Genomic DNA, 16,375 nt, shown 5'->3' on the forward strand with positions numbered 1-16,375 from the left:
CAGAAATCCTTCTGCACACAACACCTCTATGGTTGATTCAATTATTGCTCCCAAGTGGTCACTCTCCTTGTAGCGGGATTCCATATCCCACCCACTGTCTATGACGTGCTTTGTTCAATGGGGTGTGAGTGGACATGAAGCTGGCCATGTCCCAGCAGAAGCTTTGAGTGTGATTATGTGGTTTGGCTCTGGTTCTCCCTGTTTCCTGCCCTCTGCCATGAGAGCAGCAGGTCCCAATACAGGGGATGCTCCAACAGCTGAGCTCTGTAATAACGTGACACCATTTGCTATAAGCCACTGAGATACCGGGCTCATTTGTCACTGCAACAAAACCAGACTGGTATAGCCTATGACAAGGGACACTCCAGGGCCAGCTTGAACACACCAGGACCAGGTACCCCCTGCTTTTCAAAGAGTGGATAGCCCTTTTGGGTGGGGACTGTCACTCTTGAGGAGGCAACTTGTGGGCTGTAACAGAACTGAGCTGTTGCAAGTGCTTGACTAGAACTTGGCCTACCTGCCTTATCTTTCAATGACCCCGGTTCTGCCATGGCTCCTGTTGGCCTTGTGGTGTTGGAAGGAAGCTGAGCAGTTGTAAATCATGATTTCTCAGGACACCGAGTGGGGCTTTGAATGGCCTTTTGGGGACACAAAAGGACTCTCTCCTGTTTGGTCCCTGCATGAGCCTCAAGTCCACCTAGTTCCCAGGAGCTCCCATATTAACAGAATGGCTCAATCTATGCCCATGTCTGATAAACACACTCCTCTTCATCATCATCGAGTCCTAAGTTGCTCAAACCAAATCTGATTATGCTATCCTGTTGTTTAGAAATAACAGCAGTGTTGGGCACCTGGGTGGCTCAGTCGGTTAAGCGTCCCACTCTTGATTTCAGCTCAGGTCATGATCTCAAGGTTCGTGAGATCGGGCCCCGTGTCGAGCTCTGTGCTGACAGTGCAGAGCCTGCTTGAGATTTTCTCTCTTCCTCTCTCTCTGCCTCTCCCTCATTCATGCTATCTAAATAAAACACTTAAAAAAAACCCTAAAAAAATATATCAGCAGTGCCTTTCCACAGGCAGGTCCTTGAAGGGACACTGGATGGTGCCACCCCCCCAATTCTTCTCCAGTTCTAGCTTACTTGCTCATTCACCCATCCTAGCATGGCACATTCACTGAGGGCTTCCCATGTGCTGGGCACTGTCCTAGGTTCTGATGATGAGGCAGTGAACAAGACAAGGCCCTGCCCTACAAATCTTACCATCCTAATGGGAACAGACAGTAAATCAACAAATGTATACAATAGAATATAACACAGTAAACTATATATAACATATATCATATATGAATAGAGGAGATGCCACATGGTAGTAAGTGCTTCAGAGAAAAGTAGGGCAGTGTAGGGAAGGAGGGGGAGGAGGAGGGGGGTGAGCACACAAGTTGGCAGGGACAGCCTCACTGATAAGCTGACGTGTGAGCAGAGCCTGGAAGGAAGCGAGAGAGTAAGCAGAGAAGACTTCCAGGCAGAGGGCACAGTGGGTGCAAAGGCCCTGGGGAGGAGTGTGCTGGCAGGGTTGAGGAGCAGCAAGGAGTCCAGTGTGGCTGGAGAAGGGGGGAGGAGGGAAGAGCAGAGAGAGGGGCATGAGAAGGCACAGGGGGCAGATTCTACAGGCCCTGGCTGGCCACTGTGGCTCTTGTTTGAATAAGATGCAGTCCCAGGGGGTTTGGAGACAGGAGTGACATGCCCTGCAGGGCAGCAGCAAGGAGACCAGGGAGGAGGCCACTGCACCAGTCCAGGCAGGGGATGAGGGTAACTTGTACCAGCTGGGGGTAGTGGTAGTGGTTGGGGTAAATGTTGAGAAGAGGGAGCTCCCCGGGCCCCTCCCTCCACTGCTCCTCCTCATCCCTTAGGGCAAGCTCAGGCCACCTCCTCTGACTTTCAGTCCCCTTGGAAGAGCTCATCACTGTCTTCTATGCCCCCAGGGAATAAATCCAGGGAAGCTTCTCCTCCCAGACCCCTTGCATAAACTGCAGGATGGAAAGGGATGCAAAGGAGTGTGTGTACCCTGGAGTGTGAGGACAAGTGACATGTTGCCTGTAAGTTGCTTACAGCAGCACCTGGCACACATCAGCCCTTATAACTTGTAGCAATTGTTATTCCTTATCTTCTCGGCAGGAGAAGATGAAGTCCCAGAGGGCAGTGAGCAAATCTTGCCCCCATTTCACCACCTGACAACTATTTAAATGACACTGTAAGAACTAAACCCAATCCTTCCCATTTCTCCTTGTTCTGGTCTTTGGAGTGACATGATTGCCTTCCTAAATATTTGAAGATGGCTCTGTTGTTCCCCTTCTAAGTTTTCTCTTATCCCAATCAAAATAATTTGCATGTGGCAGATCTGAATCCTTTCCCTTCTAATTCTCTAATCAGTCACTACTGTTCTCCAAATGGATTGCTTTGTCATGGGCAAAATGGCCCAGATGGGGTCTGAAAGCAGCAGGAGAGAATGTGATGATTTTCTCTCTCTTTAAGTGGGGAGGCTCCATGTTTATTAATGCAGCTCAGCTCCTTGCCATTTCTATTTTCCAAACAAAATAGAACTTAGAGGACTCTCAGCCAGATCCCCTTTGTCCTGACCTTTTGCAACTGACTTTGTGAATACAAACGTCAGGCTTTAGGCTGATGACACCTGCTGTTGTGCTGACCCCAGCTGTGAACAGAGCTGTGTCCCCCTCTTGTCTTTTGTATTTGCTGTGCTTCCTGGAGGCCACCCCTGGGAACTGGGACTGCTGTGTCATACTCATGAGAATGTCACCTGCAGGCTTTTGGCCAGAGGGTGCCGGTGTCTCCATCCCTGGGCACACAACCAGAGCATGTGCTCTAGGAAATATGCAAATTGACTCTGATCCACACAAAAGTCCATCTGGGCAGCCAAGGGGATGGGGAAGAGCTGGGAGAGGTTCAGCAGTCCCGCCTCAAACGTCTCCTATGCCTCCTGTTCTATCAGTGACTGGACGAGTCAGACCCAAGGGGATCAGATTCTTATAGAGCTGTGAGGGATTGCCAATCTTCCCCGTTCCTCCTTCCTTTGCTTCTGGTGTCTCTTGTGCATTTTGGGTGCTTTGCAGCAGTATGACAGAATGGAAAACAGCCTATGTGTCCCTCCTCCCCTTTCCAGAAGAATCCTTTGACCCCCTGCAATGTCCCCTGTTGCTGTTGCCCAGAGTCTGGCAGAGGAATGGGTGACAGAGCCCCACACATGTAGAGATGCATGAAACTGATCTATGGTTGGCCCTGCTCCTTAACTGGAGGTGGGGGGGGGGGTTCTCTGTCCCCTGGGGCTGTGTAAAAGCGCTGTCCCTGCTCCTGTCCTTGGGGTGATAGTTACTGTCAGATGTACTGAGGATCTGCTGAGATTCAAAACAAGCTCTGTCTGAGGCCAAGGCACCCTTCCAAACCTCCTGTGGCTCTCACAGATGACCCCACACCTGCAAGTCACACGTGGGGCAGCTCACGGCACATTCCCATCTCCTTGCCCCTCCACCCTTCCTTCTCCCCTCCCACTTCCCAGCTCCACACAGGGTACTGGTTATCCAGACGCAACCATGGCACAACACCTCAGGAGAACGTACGACAAAGTATCATTCAGCCTTAAAAAGGAAGGAGATTCGAAAACACACTACAATATGGAGGAGCCATGGGGACATCATGCTGAGTGAAATAAGCCAGTCAGAGAAGGACAAGTCCTGAAGGACTCCACTTACATGAGGTAACTGGAGTAGATTCATAGAGACAGAAAGATGGTGGCCATCAGGTGGGAAGGAATGGGGAGCTAGTGTTTAAGGGATGCAGAGCTGTACGTGAGCAGGAGGTGGGGTTCTGGAGACAGACGGTAGTAATGGGCACTCAGTGTGAATGTGTCTAATGCCACTTAAACTGTACACTTAAACAGGGTTGAGGTGGTAAATGTTATGTGTATTTTCATCACAATTTAATTAAAAAAATTTTAATATATTTTATCGTCAAGTCAGCTAACATACAGTGTATACAGTGTGTTCCTGGTTTTTGGGGTAGATTCCTGTGATTCATTGCTTACATACAACACCCAGTGTTCATCCCAGCAAAGTGCCCAACTAGACAGAGAGTGAGCAGGGGAGGGGCAGAGAGAGAGAGAGGAAGAGAGAGAAGCCCAAGAAGGCTCTGTGCTTGATCCTGCGAACCATGAGATCACGACCTGAGCCAAGAGCCGGGTGCTCCTTCAGAATTTAAAGAAGCGATGGTTAGGAACAGGAAGTAAGTGAGAGAAGGACAAGGAAGTGAAGTGTTCTCAAGTCCCAGGGAGGCCATGATGAGCCGGTGAGAAAGGCTGGTGCTCAGCTCTGTGCAGACATCAGGTAACCGCGGAGTATCCCTGAATGGCGTCTTCACCGAGTGCCTGTAGCCCCGCCTGAGGTGCGTGCCCAACCAGCTCCAGGAGAGCTGTTGCCCCACATAGGCACGCAAGCTGCAGGGGATCGGAGCTATTTTTCAGCTAGGCTTGTTTTTGCTCATCTTGACAAACAGCCACATTCCCTCCGTGAGGCTGGGGGAGCAAAAGATGACTTTCTGGAAACTTTGTTGCTGGTGGCTGAAAGAAACCATTTTACCAGCAGCCAGGAAGTCTGCAGGAGGGTCCTCTGTGGAAGAGGAACATCATGCAAGTAAACATCAGAGTGAAGTCCCACTAATCCCGAGTCCAGGAATGGGAGAAAGGAACTGTGATTCCGTAAAACAATTCATATTACAAGTGCAGCTCAAGCCTGATTGTTTTTTCACTCATGTCCTCTAAGAACCTTAACAGTGACATTTATTAGCTAAGTTTGAGTTTGTAGATCTTCTTAAAAGCAGTAAAATTCATGCTTCAGGAAGCCCCCATTAACACTTCCTTAGTTCGGGCCACCCTTCCTCGGTTGCTCTCGAGTCTGGAAGGACTGGATTCCTTTCCTGTCCAGCAGGAAACAGACTCAGCTCCTCTGCACATACTTCAAGTTCGATGCTTCTCATCAGATCCTCCAGGCAGCTCAGTCACTGCCTGAGACCTTGTATTCTTTTTTTCTTTTTTTTTTTATTGCTGCTGCAGCAAATGACCATAAACTTAGTGGCACAAAACAACACAGATTTATTATTTTACGCTCCTGGAGGTTGGAAATCTGACATGGATCTCACTGGTCTAAAACAAAGATGCTGCCGGGGCTGGTTCCCTCCAGATGCTCTGGGAAGACTTGCCTCTTCCAGCTTCTAGATGCTGCCCCAGTGCCTTGGCGTATGCTCTTGTCGCCATCTTCAACGCCAGCAGCATCTGGCCAAGCCCTTCTCATATGCTATCACTCCAACATTCTCGTCTGCCTTCTTCCTCCACTTTTAAGAACCTTTGTGATTGCACTGGACCCAAGCAGATGATACAGGATAATCTAGTTTAGGGCCAACTGATTAGCAAGCTGTAGTAGTTTGCTTTTTTTTTATTGCTGGAAAAAGTACCACAAACTAGGTGGCTTAAAACACCAGAAAGCTATTCTCTCACAGTTCTGCAGGTTCGAAGCCAGAAGGCAAAGTGTCGTAGGGTTGCTTCCTTCTGAGGGCTGTGACGAAGATGTTCTATGCCTCTCTCCTAGGTTCTAATGACAGCTGGCAATTCTTGGTGTCCCTTTGCTTGTATGTGTGTTACTCCATCTCTGCCTCTGTCTTCACATGATGTTCACCCTGTGTCTCCATGTCCTTAAATAGCTGTCTTTGGAAGGACACTAATCAGATTAGATTAGGGGCCCACCCTACCTCAGTGTGACCTCACCTTAACTAATTACAGCTGTAATGACCCTATTTCCAAACAAGGTCACATTCTGAAATACTGACGGCTAGGACTTCAATGTCTTTTTTGGTGTATGTGTGGGGTGGAGATGCAGTTCAACCCATCACACAACTTTATTTCCAATTGCAACCCTCTGATTTCCCTAATTTCCCTTTGACATGTAAAGGGAGTTCCAGGAATTAAGATCGAGATCTCTCTGGTGGGGGGCACTATTCTGCCTACATTCCAGTTCTGAAAATTTCAGCTTCTATTCAAAATTCACTTTCTGTTCAGATCTTGATTTGGCTGAGATTTAAACTAGGTAAAAATCTTGTGAAACCCGCTGCAATGTGACTTAGTTGTTACAAAGAAACAATGACATATTTAGGATCAAGTTCTTTTGACACAGTTATTTTATGTTGACTATCTACGGAATCTCAAATATAGAGAGCCAGAGAGAGAACACTGGTAGGTCATTCATTTTCAACAACTTCAAACTATAAACAAAACAAAACAAAAAACTGTGAGATGTATTTCAACACAAGATGTGTTGGAGCTAACAAGTGTTGTGTCTAAGGGATTCAGTCAACTTTATGCATCTACAAAATGCATCAGTAAGAAGGATCTGGTATTGGCTGAGCATCGATCTATGCTTAGCTCTGTGCCAGGAATGTTCCCTACATTAGTTAAATTAACCAACGTAAGGAAAACAAGATGCCAGTATGTGATAATCTGAGCAACTGTTATGGAGACAGATAAATGTTAGGCATAGCATCCTATAGGCCACGTGTAAAACATCACAGCATAAAAAGAATGATGGGAAACATCTCAGCCAAGTGTGTGGTCCTTGGGGGAAAGAGAAACATATAAACAGACAATTTCTTCACTATCTTATAAGTGCTGTGGAGGAAGTGGGCCTTGAGTTGGGTCCTGATGGTCAATGTGAAGTTGGCCAACCAAAGAAGCAGGACTGGTGCTCTCATAGAGAGAGACTGCCCATGATCCCATGATATTTAAGCAGCAGGGGGAGGGAGGGAGGAGAGAGAGAGAGAGTGCGAGCGAGCAGCTGCCCAGTTTGGGATGGTTGGTTCTTGAAGAGTACTTAAGGGCGGGTGGAAGAGAGGTTGCCTTGGGTGTCTCAGGTAACCATGAATCTTGGGACAAGATGATGACTTTCACCGAGGCAGTAGTGCAGAAAAACAGATATAAGACTATTTAAGAGTGGGATTGAAAGGGCTTTGGGTATGTGGGGTCAAGGTGATAAAGGGGGCAAGAGTCAAGCTCAGGATTCCAATGGGCTGAGAGGAGTCCAACCGTACCTCCACTGCAAGGGAGAACATGGGGAGAGGATTTAGCTTGGGGGAAGAAGGGTGGACACCACTTTGAGAGGGTCAGGTTGAGGCAGCCGCTGGGCAGCTGAGTGGTACTGGGAAGGGTCTGAAGGTGCAGTTCTGGAGTTCAGGGGTGGGATCTGGGGTGGAGACACAGGGTTGGAAGTCACCAGCAACAAGGTCATGGTAGAAAGCAAGATAAGAACAACTCACACAGGGAGCTTCTACAGGGAGAAAAGAGGATGGGGGACGGATGGCAGGGGTTGGGGATGCAAGCATCTATGATTGGAATAAGGAGCCAGAGAAGGAGCAGCCAGCAAGGCCAGGGAGGGTGGGAGGACTGTTCAAGAGAAGCCAGGACAGGGTTGGGTTGGAGGAGGCCTGAAAAGCATTCTCTGGATTTAGCCACAAGGAGGTGTTGCTGACACAGGAGAGGTCCCAGGGAGAAGAGGGTGCCAGAAGACAGACTTCGAGAATGCCCCTTCAATAAATCTGGTTTGATGCCTACACAGTGGGGTCCACAGACTCTCAGTCCTGGAGTAATAATGTCTAGGCTTTGGAAACCAGGCCTGTCCTCACGGCAGAGGTAAGGAAGACGTCTCACTACTCTCACTGAGGCTCTGGGCAGGTGGGCTGCACATGGAGGAAGGCTGAGTTAGAAGGTTAGACCTGAGGACTGAGGGGTGGAAGCAAAGGATCCAGAACAGACAGGGAAGTTTCTCTCATGGACACATCTGTCTAGAGGGGCCACCCCTGCCCACTGGCAGTGGCTTTGGGAAAAGTCATCCCAGCACAGATGGCAGAGCGGGAGACCTGTCAGAGACCTGCATAACGTCTAAGACACGGGTCAGGGACTGGGTGAGTAGAGAGAATGTGTGACAGGGATCGCCACTGTCTCCCCTTGGGATTTGGTGGCAGAGTTCAGGCCAACTGGCTCGTGTACCTTGAAAAAGGGTCTGGCCTGAAGAACGATCGTGTCCATCTGTAAGCCATGGAGGACCCAGGCAGTCTGATTTGGAAAACCAGACAGATAGAAGCTCTCCCTTCTCACTTACTCTTTGTCAAGAGAAAGTTGGAAAGCACAGGCTCACCTTTGCCCTCTGGTGGGTCAGCACTATACTCTTTGTGGGCATGGTCACCCCTCTGCTTTGTGGCCTGGTCCTTCCCTGCCGCCATCTTGCTTTCACCTCCCAGAGCTCCCAGGGGAAGGACTTTCTGCATTACAGGTGGAGAGACCACTGGGACACGTGACCAGGCTCACCCGAGACCCACCAGTTATTAAGTAGCGGGGGTTTGTGTGTGTGGTGGGAGGTCCTCTGTGTCCCAATCCAGGGGCTTTGTTTTTCACTTATACAATTATGCTTCTGGTTAGGGTACGCCTGACCAACCTCCCCATGATGCCTGTAAATCACAGGTGCCCACATATTTCAGTCACACATTCTCAAATTCTCAGAAGCCCACATTCAGGACCTGGACTCAAGTCTTCACCAACTCACCAGCCACGTGACCTTGGGCACATCAGTGCTCAAGCCTCAGTTTCCTCCTCTGCACAATGTCAGTAGTACTTTCCTCTCACAGGCTTTGGTGGAGGATTGGCCCACGTGATCTCTGCTTACGTGGTCCAGGCCCAGATGATAAATGCATGGGAGGTAAGATCCCAGGGAAATGGCTGGCATGGATGAGGCCCCCAGGGATGTGGGTCTTTTCTCCTCCTCCCCTGTGCAGGGCTACTGTCCATTGGGCTGTGAGGGTGCAGCCAAGGAAACGCAAACACCTTGCTCTGCCTTCCTGTGGATGACAAGGCCTTTCCCAGCACACCTGAAGCTTCTGTCACTGCGTGTGCTGCACGCTTGGGGGTCAGGAGACATGGCAGAGGCCAGCTGGCCAAGTGCCGGACCTCCTGGACTCTCTCCCCAAAACACCACAGAGGACCCTCAGGCAGCAGCAGACTCCCATCTGCCCGAGTCACTCTTGCGTCTCCAGCCAGATTAGAGCCAACAACTCCGTTAAAAAAACAATCAAAACACGACTTCAACACGTGTCATTTATAGTCTCTGAAGATACGTGGCTGCTTTTATGGAACAGATGTCTGTGAAAGAAGGAGCGGGGTGAGGAGGGACAACAGGGGCTTCATGGGCCCAGCTGTGATGTTCTCCCGAGGGGACCAGGGTCATGCTTTACAGCCGCACGTTCGGCTCCAGCTCAGCATTTCTCCATCTACAACTTGAGAATTATGAGTTCTCATATACATTCCCCCGAAAAGTAATACTATTCACATATTTGTTTTTTTAAAGGAGGAAATGAAAACCTGAAGGGCATAATGAGGAACGAATATGCTAGTCTGTGAATGTGAGCTTTTGTGGGCTTGAGGGTGTTAGTCCAGCCCTGAGAACCAAGATGAGTGACTGGCCGGAGCCCGAGAACCTTCCCCATTTTCCTGAAAGGGTCTTTGGATCACTGTGGTTGGTTCTCATTTGCTAGGGAAAAGAAGGCAAAGAGAGGGAGGGGGGATAGAAGGAAGGGAGGGAAGGAGGGAGGAAGGAAGGAATGACGGACAGAATTCCACACTTAGCTAAAATATAGTTTAAGGGAAAATGTGTTAAAAATAGTTTCTCGGGGAGCCTGGGTGACTCAGTCGGTTGAAGGTCTGACTTTGGCTCAGGTCATGATCACATGGTTCATGACTTCAAGCCCTGCGTCTGGCTCTCTGATGTCAGTGCAGAGCCCGCTTCAGATCCTCTGTCCCCCCCTCTCTCTGCCCCTCCTCTGTTTGTGCTCTCTCTCTCAAAAGTAAATAAACTTTAAAAAAAAAAAAAGGTCTCTCTAGGGGAGGTGGGGGAGATGGGCAAAATAGGTGATGGGGATTAAAGACTACACTTATGATGAGAGCTAAGTAATGTATAGAACTGTTGAATCACTATATTGTATACCTGAAACTAATATAACACTGTATGCTAATTACATTGGACTTAAAATAAAAAACTTGATGAAAAAATGGTTTTTCTAGATATTATACCAGCTAATCCTTTTTGATGGCTTCCTTTGTACTGGGCAATGTTCTCAGCACCTGACGTGATTCAACTTACTCGATCCTTACAATGGTCCTATATAAAGCCATCCTACAGATGGGGAAATTGAGGCACAGAGAGGTTAAGTGTCTTGCCCAAGGTCACACACTAGTAAGTGGAAGAATCATAACAGTTCCACTGAAGTGTAAGTCACATAGCATATAATTCATCCACATATGGAGGACAATTCAATATATTCACAGAGTTGTGAAACCACCACCAAAATCAATTTTAGAACACTTTAGTTACCCCCCAAAGAAATCCCTATGCCTTAGCTGCCATCGTACATACCCCCTATTTCCATCCCTCCCAGCCCTACACAATCACTAATCTACTTTCCATCTTTATAGATTTGCCTCTCCTCGACATTTCATATACATGGAATCCTATCACATGTGGTTCTTTGTGACTGGTTTCTTTTTTTAGCATAATGTTTCCAAGGGTCATGTATGTTGTAGCATGGAGCAGTATTTAATTCCCTTTTATTGTTGAATAAATAATATTGTTGCACGGATCTACCACGTTTCATTTATCAGCTCATCAGTTCATGGGCATTTGGGCTGTTTCCATGTTTTGGCTATTATGAATCATATTATGATGAACATCTGTGTATAATTTTTGTATGGATGGCTGTTCTCATTTCTCTTGGGTATATTCCAAGGAGTGGAATTGCTGGATGATATGTTAACTCTAAGTTTAACAATTTAAGGAATTTAAGACTTTTCCAAAGCAGCTGCACCATTCTGCATTCCTGTAGTAGTTAATGAAGGTTCTAAGTGCTCTACATCCTTATACATTTTTGCTAGTGTCTGTCTTTCTGATTATAGTCATCCTGGTGGGTGTAACGTGGTATCTCATTATAGTTTGGTTTTATTGTGGCAAAAGACACATAACATAAAGTTTAACATTTTAACCACTTTTAAGTGTACAGTTCAGCCGCATTCAGTACATTCACATTGCTGTACAGCCATCACCACTATCTTCCAAACTTTTCTTCTTCCCAAACTGAAACTGTGGACTCATTAAACAATAACTACCTATGCCCATTTCCCTCCAGCTCCTGGAAGCCATCATGCTTTCTGTCTCTATGACAACTTATATGATACAACTCATATAAGTGGAATCATACAATATTTGTCCTTCCGTGAGTGGTTTATTTAGCATAATTTTCTTCAAGTCTCACTCCTATGGTAGCAGGTGTCAGAATTTCTTCCCTTCTTAAGGCTCATGGTATGTATGTAATACATTTCATTTATTCATTTGTCCATTGATGGACACTTTGGGTTGCTTCCACTATTTGGCTGTTGTGAGTAATGCTGCTATGAACATGGTTGTACAGTATTTTTTTTTTTCGTCTTTGCTTTCAATTCTTTTGCGTATATACCCAGAAGTGGAATTGTTAAGTGATATGGTAATTCCGTATTTAAATTTTTTGAGGAACCATAATGCTGTTTCTCACAATGACCGCACCACTTGACATTCCAATCAGCAATGTACAAAGGTTCTAATTTTGCCACATCTTTGCTAACACTTGTTTTTGATAGTAACTATCCTAATGGGTGTGAAGTGATTATCTCGTGATTTTGAATGGCATTTCCCTAATGACTAGTGATGTTAAACATCTTTTCATATACTTAGTGACCATTTGTATCTTTTTTTAAAATGTTTATTTATTTTTGAGAGAGAGAGGGAGACTCTCTATTTTGAGAGAGAGAGCATAAGTGGGGAAGGGGAAGAAAGAGGAAGACAGAATCTGAAGCAGGCTCCAGGCTCTGAGCTGTCAGCACAGAGTTCAAACAGGGCTTGAATTCATGAACAGTGAGATCATGACCTGAGCTGAAGTTGGATGCTCAACTGACTGAACCACCCAGGCGCCCCCTTTTGTAGAAATACATATTTGGAGAAATACATAACTAAGTCCTTAGCCTATTTTTAAATTGGGTTGTTTTTTGTTGTTGATTTATAGGAGTTTTTAAAAATATACTCTGGAAATTACTCCTTTAACAAATATATGATTTGCAAATATTTTCTCCCATTATTGGACTGCCTTTCACTCTGTTGATACTGTCTTCGATGCATAAAAGGTTTTCATTTTGATCAAGTCCAGCTTATCTCATTTTACTTTGTTGTCTGTGCTTTTCTAGTTATATGTAAGAAATCATCACCAAATCCAATATCATGGCCCTTTTTTCCTACGTTTTCTTTTAAGAGTCTTACAGTTTTCTCTCTTACATCTAGGTCTTTGATCCACTTTGAGTCAATTTTTGCATATGGTATAAAGTAAGGTCCAACTTCATTCTTTTATATGTATTTACCATTTGTTGGATTTCTTTGTGGTTTTGATTTGTATTTCTGTGATGGCTGATACTGAGTATCTACTCATGTGCTTATTGGCCATTTTGCAGACCTTTGGAGAAATGTCGATTCGGATGGTTTGTCCATTTTTAATTGGATTGTCTTTTTTATTACTGAGTTGTGTTATTTATATATTCTAGATATGACTACTTTATCAGATATATGATTTCCAGAATTTTCCTTCAATTCTTTTAATTATCTTTTCATTTTCTCAATGATTTTGAAGCACAAAAGTTTAAAATTTGGATAATGTCTAGTCATCTATTTTTTTTCTTTTGTTGTGGTGATTTTGCTCTCATATATAACAAACCATTGCCTAATCTGGAATCAGGAAGATTTATGCCTATGTTTTCTTGTAAGTTTTAAAGCTTTAACTCTTATATTTAGGTCTTTGATTCACTTTGAGTTCACTTTTGTCTGTGGTATAAGCTAGGGATCCAACTTCATTCTTTTGCATGTAAACATCCAGTGTCTCAGCACAATTTGCAGAAAAGGTTCTGTTTACCCATTGAATTGTCTTGGAATCCTTGTCAAAAATCAACTAACAGTAAATGTAAGGGTTTATTTCTAGACACTCAATTATATTCTATTGTTCTTTATGATCTCTCTTTATGCCAGTACCATACTGTCTTGATTACTCTAAATTTGTAGTAGTTTTTGAAATCAAATAATTTTTCAGTCTTCCACCTTTGTTCTTATTTTTTAATGTTTATTTATTTATTTTGAAAAAGAGAGAGAGAGAGAGAGAGAAAGAGAGAAAGACAGAGAAAGGGAGTGTAAGTGGGGGAAGGGCAGAGAGATGGAAAGAGAATATCCCAAGCAGGCTCCATACTCAGCACAGAGCTTGATGTGGGGCTCAATCTCATGACTATGAGATTATGACCTGAGCTGAAATCAAGACTTGGATGCTTAATCAACTGAGCCACCCAGGGACCCCTGTTCTTAAAGACTGTTTTCACTATTAGGGGTTCTTTGCAATTCCACATAAACTTTAAAATCTGTTTGTGCAATAAAGACAGCTGGAATTTTAATAGGGATTGCGTAATAGCAACCTATACCTATATTTTATAGATATAATAGTGAAATTTTAATAGAGATCATGTTATAGCAGTAGATCAATTTGTAGAGTATTTCCATCTTAACAATGTTAAGTCTTCCAGTCCATGAACATGGGATGTATTTAGATATTCAATACTTCTTCAATAACATTTTGTTGGGACATGGCTCAGTTGGTTAAGCATCCAGCTCTTGATCCGACATGTAGCTCGGGTCATTATCTCACAATGTGAGTCTCGCACCAGGCTCTGCACTGACAATGCAAAGCCTGCTTGGGATTCTCTCTCTCCCTCTCTCTCTGCCCCTCCCCACTCATGTTTGCTCTCTCTCTCTCTCTCTAAAAATAAATAAATAAACCTTAAAAAATGTTTTTTGTTTTCAGTGTAGAAATCTTGTACTTTTTTGTAAAATTTTTTCTAAGTATTTTATTGATTTTGATGTTATAGTAAACGGAACTGCTTTCTTAATTTCCTTTTCAGATAATTCATTGCAAGGGTATGGCTATGTAATAGATTTTTGAATATTGATTTCATATCTAATAACTTTGCTTGCTCAATGCATATATTAGTTTCAGTAGCTTTTTAGTGGGTTCTTTAGAAATTTCCTATATATATAAGACCGTGTCATCTGCAAATAGATACAGTTTCACTACTCTAAACCAGATGCCTTTTCAATGTCACTTCATTTTCTTGCCTAATTTCTCTGTCTAGAACCACTGGTACAAAGTTGAAGATAGGTGGTGAAAACAGACATTCTTGTCTTGTTCCTCTCTTAGGGGGAAAACATTCAGTCTCCCTCAAGTATGATGATAGCTGTGGGTTTTTTATAGATGTTCTTTATGAGGTTGAGGTAACTCCCTTCTATTCCTAGTTGGTTGAATTCTTTGACTGTGATGAGTATTGCATTTTGTCAGCTGTTTTGTGTTTGTCAATTGCAATGATAATGCAATCTTGTCTTTTATACTGTTGATGTGGTATGCTACCTTAATTGATTTTCAGATGATAAACCGACATTGCATTCCTGGCATGAGTTCCACTTGGTTATGATGTATAATCCTTTTTATATTGCTGGATTCATTTTACCAATATTTTGTTGAGGATTTTTGTGTCTTTATTGATAAGAGACACTGGTCTGTAGTTTCCTTGTAATGTCTTTGTCTAGTTTTGTTATCAGGGTAACACTGGCCTTATAGAATGAGTTGTAAAGTGCTTCCTCCTCTTCCACTTTTTAGATGAGTTTGTGAAGGACTGATACTAATTCTTTTTTGTATGTTCGGTAAAATTCACCAGTAAAGGCATCTGATCCTGGGCCTTTCTTTGTGGGAAGTGTGATTACTAACTCAGTCTCTTGTTATAGGTCTGTTCAGGTTATCTATTTTTTTCTTCAGTCAGTTTCAATAGTTTGTGCTTCTGGGAATTTGTCCATTTCATCTAAGTAATCTAATTTTCATATCAGTAGCACTTTTCTTTTTTCAAAATAGTAGCACCAAATCTCCACATAATAATGGGGAGAATTGGGGTACTTAAGGGGTCACATGTGCCAAAGTCACTGTGTTGTTTGAGAACAGGGTAGTGATTCTGAGTAACTCTGGACTTTACTAAAACTCTGACAGTTAAGATATATGGGAAACATTTAAGGGTAACCATCAGAAGAACAGAAAAACTAATAGAAGGAAAAGAAGGAAATAAGAAATGCTTGCTAGTTTTAAATGTTTTGTAATTTTCGTTACCATTTCTTCTTCTTCTTTTTTTTTTTTTTTAGAGAGAGAGAGAGTGCATGCAAGTGGGGGAGAGGGACAGAGGGGGAGAGAAAGCGAATCTTACACAGCCTTCACACTCAGTGTGGAGCCCGATGTGGGGCTCAGTCCTACAACCTTGGGATCGTTACCCGAGCCAAAATCAAGAATTGGATGTTCAACTGACTTGGCCACCTAGGAGCCCCAGTACCATTTCCTTTTTAACCCATGAGTTATATATATTTCTAGTTTTTGAAAATATAGAGTAAGATGGATCACTACTTTTTACCGCTTACTTCCAATGTAATTTTCTTGTGCTCAAGAAACACAATGTGTTTTGTTACCTTGGTCACCATAAATGCAGCCTTGTCAATCAATGGAAAAGGAGTAAACTACCCATTATGAAATGCAGAAGCAACAGATTATCATATGGAAGAAATAAATGCATTGCCTCAACTCATACAGAGAAAGACATTCTGGATAGGTTAAAGCCTTATATATAAGAAAAGCCAAACCTTAAAAGTTCTAGAAGAACATGTAAAGAAATGTATTTATGACTGGCAAGGTAGGGAAGGAATTGTCAAACAATACAAAAGAAGCACAATCCTCAATTAAAAGTTAATCAATGCAACCTACTTAAAGGTAACAGCTTTTACTCAAACACACCATAGATGAAAAGACAGGGCTCAAAGGAAGATATTTATAATCCAGGATGTATAAATCAATTTCTTGTCAATGCTCATAAACCAATTAGGAGCAGATAAATGGCCCAACAAATTAATGGTCAAAGAATAGGAGAATACATCACAGAGGAAGAAATATCAGTATCTTCTTAACATGTGAAAATACTCAATCTCACTACAGAGCAGTGGAGTTAAAAAAATCAAATAGTGATGCACCATTTCCTGCCTACCAGACTGGCAACCCAAAAAAGTCTGATGAAACCAAAATTTGGCCATGACTGGAGTGATGATAGCTCCTCCAGTATTGGTGACATGGTATCTATAAGT

General features: G+C 43.9%; 1 protein-coding gene across 1 annotated transcript in view; it reads right to left on the reverse strand.

Annotated features, from left to right (window-relative positions):
* Positions 1-16,375, reverse strand: part of ADAMTS17 (ADAM metallopeptidase with thrombospondin type 1 motif 17) — a 343,084-nt gene that overhangs the window by 23,033 nt on the left and 303,676 nt on the right. The gene's annotated exons all lie outside the window — the stretch shown is intronic.

Source organism: Panthera tigris, chromosome B3 (assembly GCF_018350195.1).
Source record: "Panthera tigris isolate Pti1 chromosome B3, P.tigris_Pti1_mat1.1, whole genome shotgun sequence".
Taxonomy (NCBI): domain Eukaryota; kingdom Metazoa; phylum Chordata; class Mammalia; order Carnivora; family Felidae; genus Panthera; species Panthera tigris.